Source organism: Saccopteryx bilineata, chromosome 9 (genome assembly GCF_036850765.1).
Source record: "Saccopteryx bilineata isolate mSacBil1 chromosome 9, mSacBil1_pri_phased_curated, whole genome shotgun sequence".
Lineage (NCBI taxonomy): Eukaryota > Metazoa > Chordata > Mammalia > Chiroptera > Emballonuridae > Saccopteryx > Saccopteryx bilineata.
This window is the reverse complement of record NC_089498.1, coordinates 37,352,444-37,362,865: the sequence shown is the minus strand read 5'-3', so window position 1 is coordinate 37,362,865 and position 10,422 is coordinate 37,352,444. Positions and strand designations below refer to the sequence as shown.

The 10,422-nt window shown below is 53.3% G+C and overlaps 1 protein-coding gene across 4 annotated transcripts in view; it reads left to right on the top strand.

The window, feature by feature from the left end:
- The first annotated feature begins 259 nt into the window (after positions 1-259).
- Positions 260-10,422, top strand: part of CHST8 (carbohydrate sulfotransferase 8) — a 121,950-nt gene continuing 111,787 nt past the window's right edge. For 2 of the 4 annotated variants that reach the window (XM_066243705.1, XM_066243706.1), the window contains exon 1: positions 266-609. The gene's annotated coding sequence lies outside the window, so the exon portion shown is untranslated. Of the gene's footprint in view, positions 610-1,079; positions 1,188-10,422 lie in introns of those variants that run through there. The other 2 variants (XM_066243707.1, XM_066243710.1) reach the window with 2 other exon arrangements.

The following is a 10,422-nucleotide window of genomic DNA, read 5'->3' as shown; positions in this document are numbered from 1 at the left end:
CCCCGTGGCCGCCGGCCTCGCCCAGTGGCGGCTCTTTCTCATCGCTCAACCCGTGGGGTTCCGGGAGCCGCACAGCTCGCGTGGGCGCGGCGCCGGTGAGCTCCCGGGAGCGGCCAGCAGGTCCCAGGAGTGATCCCCTCCAGGCTGGGCCACCGTGGTTGCTGCCACCACGGCGGGGCGGGGCCCAGGCCGAGGGCGGGGCGCCGGGCGGGCGCGGCGCTATTTCCAGCCTTGCCGAAGGCTTTGCGAGCACTTCGCTGGGAGCCTTCCCGGCACGCGAGCCGGATCGCGCTGCGCTGTGGGAAGGAGAGAGGAGGCGGCGGCGGAGCAAGGCGGGAGGTGAGGGACTGACCGGGACAGGTGATCGAGGAGGAACACGCCACCGCGCCCGAGCCCTCTTCCTCTCCTGCGCGCCGGCTACCGGCCCCACGTCGCTCCCTACACCCACCGCACGCGGTTCCCCGGGAAGCGGGAGGAGACACTGGGCCTTAAAAGAGCTGGGGCGGAGGTCCTTCTTGCTTCCCCGGCGCCCCAGAGTGGAGGATTCGCGGTGGAGGTCCGCGCCGGGGCCGGAGGCGCCCGCAGCCCCGCGAGCGCCAGCTGCGCCAGGTAAGTGCGCTGCGCCTCCGCGCCACTCCTGTCCCCGCCCTATGCAGGCTCCCGGCCGGGAGGGGCGCCCTGAAGGGTCCCGAGAGGGCCCAGGACTGCACTGCGCCCCAGCCCCGCTAACCCACGTGGATATGAGCCCGAAGCCGCAGGCAGAGACGGGGTTCTGGTCTTTGGGGAACCGCTCCAGTAGTGGGGACCCATCTAGTAGTGGGAACTTTAATTAGACTTTTGCTCCTTGGATTTCACTTGCCGCGGCGTGTCCGTGAACTGCCGCCCCTTGGCCTCCCTGCGGATCCTCTGTCTCTCTTCCCAGCCTTGGGTGCTGGGCGCGGGGAGGCGGCGTCGGACTTCGAGATGGCCGGGCTGGAGCGCTTAGGGCTTTCCCGCGCTCTTGGGGGTACTCGCGGGTGGTTGCGGCGGGCAGGGTTGAGGGAGGAGTTAGAGGCTGTCTGGGTTTCCGATCGAGCGGCGGAAGGTGCGCCGGCACTCCATCGCGCGCAACCCCACCCGGCGACTCTCCAGGGCACCGGCCTGTTTTGTACTCGAGGCGAGTGTGTGTGCGTCAATGATTGGTGAAGGTGTGTGCGGGAGTGCGGGAGTCGGAGTCTCGGGTGGCTTGCGTGGGCGGTGAAAAAAATCCGCTTGCCGCGGGACCCAGCCGAGCTCTGGCAGTGGCTGAAACTCCAGCTGCCGGCTTCTAGTTCTGCACACCAGCCCTGGCCTCGCCTAAGGCCGGCAGGAACAGGCGAAGGCGGCTTTGCGGGTTTGGGCAGTGCTAGTGCTGGAGCTCGGGTCGGAGGTGACCTCTCTCCCTTCCCCGGCGCGGGACTGCCCCCGCCCCAACTTTCGCGTTACAGCGGGTCTCCAGGCCCGGCGACTCCGACCCGGAGCCGATGCGGCAGCCGCACAGCGCCCTCGGCTGTGTGCCCGGTTGTCTGACCTACCCTAGAAGTAGGGGCCGACCCTGGGACTCTGTCCCGCAGCAGTCTCCGGCTTTGCCGTGGACCCCCGTTCTTTGGGCCGCGTCCCTGATCCAAGACTGGCTATGCTGGGGGAATGGGAGTCGGGGCCCTTCAGATCTGCTGGGGGGGGGGGGACGATTTACCCCCGACAGCAGAGTAGGAGGGAGACGCTTTTGAATAAAGGGACCAGGGCACCTCTGGAGTGGACGGTGGGAGGGGCAGTGGTAGAGGGACCGACTAGCCCCTTCTGAATCCCTGGGTGCTTACAAGCTGCACTCCCAACCTGTCTTTTCTTGGGTAACCTCTCACATCGGAGTTCACCTTGACCCTTGCACATGGGGTTGGGAACTTTTTTCCTAAGTCCTGTCCTACAACAGCAGGAATGTCAGAGTTCTCTTTAAAATTTCCCAACAGTCACGGCCTGTCCTGCTCACCCTCTATCCCTGTCCCAAAGGTAGGGCAGACAGAACACGGGAAGGGGTGATGCTGTGGTCCCTGGAGGATACCCTCTTTTAATGCATACAGGAAGGGACAGGATCTAGGGAGCCCTGGGGGGGGGGGGGAGTGGAAGCACATTCCAGAGCTTGCATCAGACTTGCCTCTGTGAAGTGACCCACTGGAGAGATAAAATTCAGACCCGGAGAGATGGAGCCTGATAGGATGACCAATACTTCAATAGCATTTGAACACAGAAAATCTCAGAGTCTGACCCCATCCCATCGCCTGGCCTGTTCATCTTGGGACATCCGGACGGCACAGCTTATTGATTTATTTACCTGGACTCAGACTCCACAAGAGTGAATTATGTTCCCCAGGTATTGATTTCTAAAAAAAAAACCCAAATTAAAAAGTCAAGGCTTTCTTAAAGCAAGGTCAAGGATTAATTATTTATAGAGAGACATCAATCGGCCAGTGTAGGGGCTCATTTATAAATTGCCTGCACGCGCAAAAGAAGCATCTTCTGACTCTGGCTCCAGCTCGAGAGAGGCCTGTCTGACTTCCTGGGTTTGGCAGAGCTTTCCTGGACTGTGACCAGAGGAGGTAGCTTTGTAACTCAGCCTCCTGTCGGAGATGCCTTTTTAATCTTGTAGCCAGAATACCACTTGGGAAATTTCAGGCATATTTGCTGTGTTTCCATAATGAACGTTTACTGATTACAGAGTATCAAGGGAATTTCATTTTTTAAACATTTATTCAAAGCTCTGTTTATGTAAGCTAATAAGTCTGGGAAAGTTCAGCCAATACTTTTTCGCCGTGTGGTTGTGGGGGAAGTGGTGGGCTCATCCCAAAATTTACCTTCAGTTCACTTGAAAGGAGGAAAGTCAGATCCTCCCGATTGAAAATGTCAAGCAGGCTGCTTCTCTGCTCTTTACTCCAAGTTCGTGCCCGTGGGGGGCCTCATAAGCTTTTTGTGGTTTTTCCAATCGAAGACATGGTCACTTAGAGCTTTTATGTTGTTTGCTGATGTATCTGGTTGGAAGTACGGGAGGTGAGCTCTGGAGTTCAGTGGGGACTGGCAGGGGAAGGCAGTGCCCCCTCTCCTGCCTGGCCTGGAGTCTCAGGCACCTGTCTTCACTGCAGGCTGCACTGCTCCGATTTCCTCATGTGTGGCAGCCACCTTGGAGACATGTGGAGCAGAGAGGGAACCTCTGGGCCAGAAAGTGGACATGAGTTTATGGCATCTCTTTAATAAACAACCATGGCAATTAGAGTCAGTAAACACTGTGAGAAACAAGTGTCTAGCCTTTTAGCTAATCAAGAGGTAATGAATCATAAACAGGAGATTTATGAAGTGCTGGCCCAATGAGATCAATGTGGCCCTGCCATGGGACAGTAAGAATTTTTTTTTTTTAATTAAGGAGGGTTCTTTGGATGTGTATATCGCAACGGTGTCCTTGAGCCCTGGGATGTTTGCTGGGGGAAGGCAGCCTGTGTGGTGACAGTGTGGTGAAGATAGGCTCCCTAACACTGTCTTTGGAGTCATAGCCAGGACTTGCTTGACTCCCAGAGCAGCTGTAGTCCCTCCCTCCTGGGAAAAGGCTGCCCAGCAGCAGGGAGGCGGAGGCCAGAGCTGCATTAGCTCAGGTGGCAAGATGACACAGGAGATGCCATCTCATTCCTTCCTGGCTGGAGGATGTGTGACCACCTCCCCCATCAGTAAATCATGGTGGCAGAAGATGGGACTTACAAATTGGTCTTGGGAAAAAGTTGTGACTTTAACCCTGTACAAAACTACCTGTCTTTTGTGATCTGGAGCTCTCTAGCCTGGACCTGCTGGCCATAAATGCATCCTCTGACCCGAAGGCATGGGAAGCCCCTGTTCAGGTGGGTTGACACCTTCAAGCAAGCCTGATTTCATCTCAGAAGCCACCTTTCAGGAGGTCAGAGTGTCTGTATGTAAGCAAGGTGCAGGGATGGCAGACACAGCTGCTCTCCCAGGCCGGCGACCTGGGTCTCAGCTTTCCCACTTCCCACCTTGCATGCCTTGCATTGCTGGGAGGTCAGTGCTTTTTGCTGCTGGTGACTGAGGGCCGGGCACCCTGTCTCTGCCAAGCTGTGGCCAGAGTTGGCCCTGGTGAGTGACATTTATTTGAACTTAATGAGAGTTGTCAACATTGAAACCGGAAGCCAAATGACCCTCCATCTCACACTACCAGCGTCAGACCCGCTGCGCACCTCCTTCGTTCCCCCGTCAGTGAACATTGAGCACATATAGGTGTCTGTCATTGTGCCAGGCCCTGAGAACACAAGATGAGCGAAACTAAGAGTGGTCCTTGCCCTTGTGGGGTTTGTAGTTTTGTGGGACAGAAATTCCTTCATCATTCATTCATGACTCACTGATTCAGACTCTGCTAGCAACACTGTTGCTGAGCAAATAAACAATACATGTGTGATTCTCTATGACGGACACAGCTGGGTGAGTACAAGACCTATAGTAGGGTAGGAGGGACATGACTCCACCAGGGCTTGACGTTGGATTAGGTAGGGGAGGGAGGTGGTGAGGGTGGCTGGACCATGACTTCTGGATCACAACTGGGAGCTGTTAGTGCTCTGAGGCAGAACTCCCCATCCCGGACCAAGTGCTGGTCCACTCTAGTTCAGTTATGTCCTTCAGGGCTGGTGGGGGGGTGGAGTCAGGTACCTGCTCGTGTGGCTCTGCCTCTGTGCCCCTGCCCCCTGGCCCACCTTCCAGCTTTCTTCAAAGCCTTCTGCTACCTTCCCCCATGTGATCACCATTTGGCCACGTTGTGGGCACTCAGTAAGTGAAAAAGCCCAGTACCCTGTGCCCAGTGATCTCTGGTGAAGATGAGCTGCTCTGATGCCCACCTTTCTTTTGGCCTCTGTGTCATCCATGTAGCTTGCTGGTGCCCTTGTAGGTCCTTTACCTGCTGCCCATTTGTACCTGATCTGGCAGCTGGCTGGCACCTGCCCCAGAAAGAACTCCTCTCCTGTGCCCTCCCCTCATTGCCAGCCCTCTGTCCTTTTCCTCCTACTTGTGGGAGTCAGTCTGTGCCTGCTCCAGGCTTCTTTGAGGGGCTCTACCCAAGGCTCGGAGCTCCCAAACTCCCTCTGATATCTGTGAGCTCCTCTGGCTGGCTGCAGCTTGGCTCAGGCTCCAGCATCCCTGAAGACATCACTGGGTCCGTGTAGCTGTCTTCCATAGCTAAGGTGGGACAGCAAGTCTGTGAGTCACCCCACTTCCCGTTGTGCCCACGCTGCTGGCTGTGGGCCCTGATCCAAGTGGCCGCTTAGCTGCAGGCAAGGGCCCAGGTTGCTGTCACCTTGTCCTCACTCTGCCTGGACTGGAGCCAGCTCCTCCCTGACTGGGCCAGACTCAGGGAGAGGAAAGAGGAGAGCCACGAAGAGGATGCTAGGGGATACAGTTCTACCCCCTGGGCTCCAGACCTCTCTGGGGCTGGTTCCTCCAACCCTTGGGCTCTTTGCCGGGAGAGTGGACTCATCAGAATGGTCTTCCTTCCTATTCTGACCACTGCCCTCACAGCCACGTACCAGTGGATGTGCCTAGGTGCTCATCAGTAGAAAGGCGACCTAGGAGAACCCCTCTGCCAGCAGCTCCTAGCCCAGGCACACGTTGACTCATACTTGGCAGACAAGTCCTCCCTACCTTCAGAGCTCCTTCTTCATGGGGGCTGACTCATCTCCCAGTACAAGACCCATCTGCCCAAGCCTATGAGCACTGAGATGCTCCTCCAACCCAGAGATGGGGAGGGGGCTGTTTCCTGTGTTCTTGAGGGGAGCATCCAGGCACCCAGCAAAGACGGCAGCGGTCCTTCCATGTGCAGAGCCTCCTGCTGGGCCCAGAGGAGGCCGAGAAAACACTGGCGGGTCACAGTGGTGGTGCAAATACTGCTCTGTGTGGCCGTCTTGGCCAGGAGAAGCTCCGCGCGGAGAAGGTTCTCGGTGATTCTGCTGGCAGGCAGTGTGAGCAAAACTGCAGTCTTTCTACACTGGTGGAGCCAGTGTATGATCCAGGCACTTTGTCTACACTGGTTGAGTCTAGGGTGTGAGCACTTTCCATTTAGCCAGTGCCCGCCCCACTCCCTGCTGGGGTCTCTGTACAGCGTTTGGTGTTCTCAAACTCTCTCTGGCTTCAGTGAATTTTTGTGTCCATCCATCTGGTTTTATCTCCCAAGAGCTGAATGTTGAGCGCAATGTGCCATGTCTACACTGGTTGAACCAATGCACAAAGCAAGCACTGTCTACACTGATTGAGCCCGATTCTTGCTGTGGGCTGTCTGTTTACACTGGTTGAGTTCAACACATGATTCATGCAGCCTGTCTACACTGGTCGAGTCATGCATTATGCAAGCCATCTGTCTAAACTGTGAGCCAGTGCTCAAAGCAGGTACTCTGTCTATTGGTCGAGCCAGTGTGTGATGCGTCCAGCTTGTGGCTGAGTGAGGCCTGTGTTCCAGGCTCTTTCCGATACTCTCACCAGGAATAGTCTTTTCTACTCTCCCGTAGACACCTCTCTGTGTTCAATTTAAGTCCTACTTCCAAGGAGCTGTTTTTGGTGTTCCCTTAGCTCTCCTGTGTCTTACCCCGGTCTCTTTGGCAGAGGCTGGCTCCGAGCTGGGAGCAGCGTGGATGCGGGGGCATGGGGACACACCAGGGTCTCCCTGGGTGCCCCTCCTCCATCATGCTTGGGGGCTGAGCCTGCTGTCAGGTACAGAGGCTGTCTGCAAGCAGTGGTCAAGGCTACTCTGTCATGTTTCACAGCAGCCACTCACATGCCTTTTTCTCAGGAAACACACCTGGGCGTGAACCTCTGCCTCTGTGTACATGGTAAACTACATACTTCTCCAGATTGGGTCTATCTCACCGTCTGTTAGCTTTGGGGCCTCCGTCTCCATTGCTGTTATTTCACCGCCTGAGGGTTGGCCTTATCTGTAGATTGAACTTCATGACCATTCATCCCTGCAAAAGCACATTCTGTGTTTATTATTAAACTCTTCTCAGTTCCCTCTGCCATGAATTGAAGTGTCAACCGACAGCTCCACCTCATGTAGCCACCTGGGGGTTGTAACTGAAGCCAGTACCTGGAGTCAGACTGCCTGGGTTCAAATCTCAGCTTTACCACTTGGTCACTATGTGGATTAGGGACTCAGTTTCCTCATCTATAAAAGAGGGATGACAATAGAAACCACTTAAGAGCCATTGTACTTAGCAACCAGCCAGGTCACAATCAAAGGCAGCAGTCAGTATTATTATTATTATTATTATTATTAATCTTATGTTTGGTCTCTCAGCTGAAGCCCAATCCCTCCTTATCTCAGGTCCAAAGAAGCATATTGATCAATGGCCTTACCTGGTGATGTGACAAAGGCTTAGAGGGCATGTGATCTAATTGGCTAGTGTCCCCTCAAGTCCTGCCCTTTCTAAGCAGCTTTCTGTTCATGTGTTTTTCCTGTTCTGCTTTCAGTGGATTTAAAAATTTTTATTCCCAACACATTATGCACACCGAAAAGTGCATGGATTGTGTGTACAATGCAACGAACATCTGCAAACAAAACAAAATGGGCAGCAACCAGAACATGAAGCATCCAGAGGCCCCTGTGATTCCTTCCAGGCACCTCCCCTTCCCCACAGTAATCGTTCTCCTTACTTGTAATGCCATTGCTTGGTTTGCCTTGTTTTTAAACTTGATATAAGTGAAATCACAAATCTGTACGTTTTGTGTCTGGCTTACCGTCATTTGTGAGATTCACCCACACTGCTGTGAGTACTTGCAGTTTGTTCATTCTTATTACTGTCTAACATTCCACTGTGTGAATAGGCTTAACTTTTTTTAAATTGATTTTAATTTATTGTGTTTACACAGATTCTAGTGTCCCCCCGAATGCATCTCCCCCTCCCCTGTGGTCCCCTCCGCATCCCCCTTGCCTCCTTCCCCACAACACCTTCCCCCTTTCCCTCCAGGATTATCCCATCCTATCATCCCCTTTCCCTCTGTCCGTCCGCTTTCCCTCTGTTCCCTTTGATCTCGTCTCTGTCTCTATTCCCTTCCTCAGTTCACATTGTTCATTGGATTCCTCAGATGAGTGAGGTCATATGATATTTCTCTTTCTCTGCCTGGCTTATTTCACTCAACATAATAGTTTCCAGGTCCATCCATGTTGTTGCAAAAGGTAATATTTCCTTCTTTTTCATGGCCCCATAGTATTCCATTGTGTATATGTACCACAGCTTATCCATTCTCCTCTTGATTGACATTTGGATTGCTCAGAGTTTTGAGCTATGAACAGTGCTGCTGTGAATGGACTTGCTGTGTCCTGGGGCATGTGGACACATTTTAATACGCATGCACCTAGAAGGGAGACGCTGGGTCCTAGGTGCACATGTTCACCTTTGCAGGTGCTGTAGAACAGTTTTCTCTAGAGTGGTGTGCTAATCCCCAGCCAGTTGTTCCACCTCCTTTCCAACACTTTGTGGTGTCGGTCTTGTACATTTTAGCCATTCTATGAGTACGTAGAGGTATCACACTGTGGTTTTAATTTTATTTTTCAGATGACTAATACAAGTTTGTTTTTGTTTTTGCTAAGGATATGTTGAACTTGAAAATATAATTCAACAAATTTGAAAATTCACTTTCATATCCAAATTATAGATGTCTTAAATGTTGGGGGTGCTGGTGATGCCCTCTGCTGAGTAGGCTTGAATCTGGGAGGCAGTGGGTGGAGTCAGGAGTTGTTTCTCTGGATGAGGCTGGGAACCCTGCCACCTTTCCCAGAATCACCTGGGGAGCTTGTCAGAGCTGCCGAGCCTGACCCCAGCCCCCAGACACCAGATGGATTCCCATAACCCATCAGTCTCTCTGGGGCTGGTCTTTCTTTCCCTTCCCAGAGTCCATGAGCACTGAACACCTCATCTGTCATGTTCACTGCTGTGTCCCAGTGCCTAGAACAGTCCTGGAACACAGTGGGCCCCCTAACTACCCGCTGAATGAAGGACCAGAAGACGAAGTGCCACCTGTGGGCCTCTGTCCTCTCCCACCCAGGCTGACTTGACAGGGATTTGTCGGGAGCTCGGGCAGCTATGGAGAGGGTTCTGCAAGTTGGGCTGTTTCTCCAAAGCCAGCTTCTGACCAGGGCATGTGGTTCCAGGCCTAGGCTCTGTGCTGGTGCCCCCGGAGCCATGCTCACCCCCAGAGCTCCAGCACTGGCCACTGAGGAGCATCCCCTGGGTGACCTCATTCCTGGCAAGCTTATCTGTCATTGGGTCCCTCTGAAGAAGCCTGAAAACCCCATTGAAAGCAGCACTCCATCCCTGCTTCATTTACTTCCTGTACTGTTCGACCCAACCTTTTCATGGCTGACATGCCCTCTGGTCAAGTGAAGGGCTGTAACTATGACCACTTCATCCACTCCTGCTGCATGGCATTTTGATGAGGACCATGATGCAGCCCCCTTCTTTTGGTGTGGCTTGTTCCCTTTCTCTTCAATGCTGACATAGTTATTCGGAAAGCAGTATGGCCAGGGGAGTGAGAGCTCTGGGTCAGACCCCTAGGGTTCAAATCCAGATTCTGTTCTTGTTTGGTTTTGAGAAGAATTCATTGCCCCCAGGGGAGAGAGGGTCACAGTTAACTCATGCGACTAGTGGGGGTGATTGGGGTGGCTGAGATCTCTGAGGTTGGGGAGTGAGGGCTAACAATTCTGGCTGAGGCATTCGCTGAGGGCTCCATCAAGGAGGGAAGCCTGGGCTGGTCCTCAGGAATAGGGAGGGAGAGATGACACCTCATGGACCACTCAGTGGTGGACCTCAGAGAATCAGCAGCATGAAGTCCTCAGGGAAGGAAGAGCCGTGAGCCCCCAGGAGACCATGGTCTAGTTGAACCCACACCTGAGGGCACAGAGCAAATCAGAATTTATTGGTGAATTATGGAAGGCTTCCGGGAAGAGGCAAGCATGGGACTGGCATGTCCAGGGCCAGGGGTGAGAACTTTATCATGGTGCCACTAGAAATTCTCTCCAAACTGCCAGATCATGGAACACGGACAATGTGAGCCAAATACCAGTCACTCTAAAATAGAACAACAAAGAATGCAGGACACACACATTGTTTTTGCGATGTGGGGGCGGGTGTGCAAAGATGGAAGAGCTAAAAGCAGCTTGGGAAAAACAACACCTTTTTTTTTTTTGTGGAAACACAGATTAGAAAGGTTTATGCTCTTCTGTGATAACTAATATGAAAGGTTTATCAAAGTTTATAAAAAAAACCTTGACGCTTTCTCCAAAATTGATTTGAAGACTTGGCAGATTTGAGGAATCATTCAGTAACGTTTTATGGGTCGATGCTAATTTGATGCAGCAGACCCATGCATCGCGCCAAT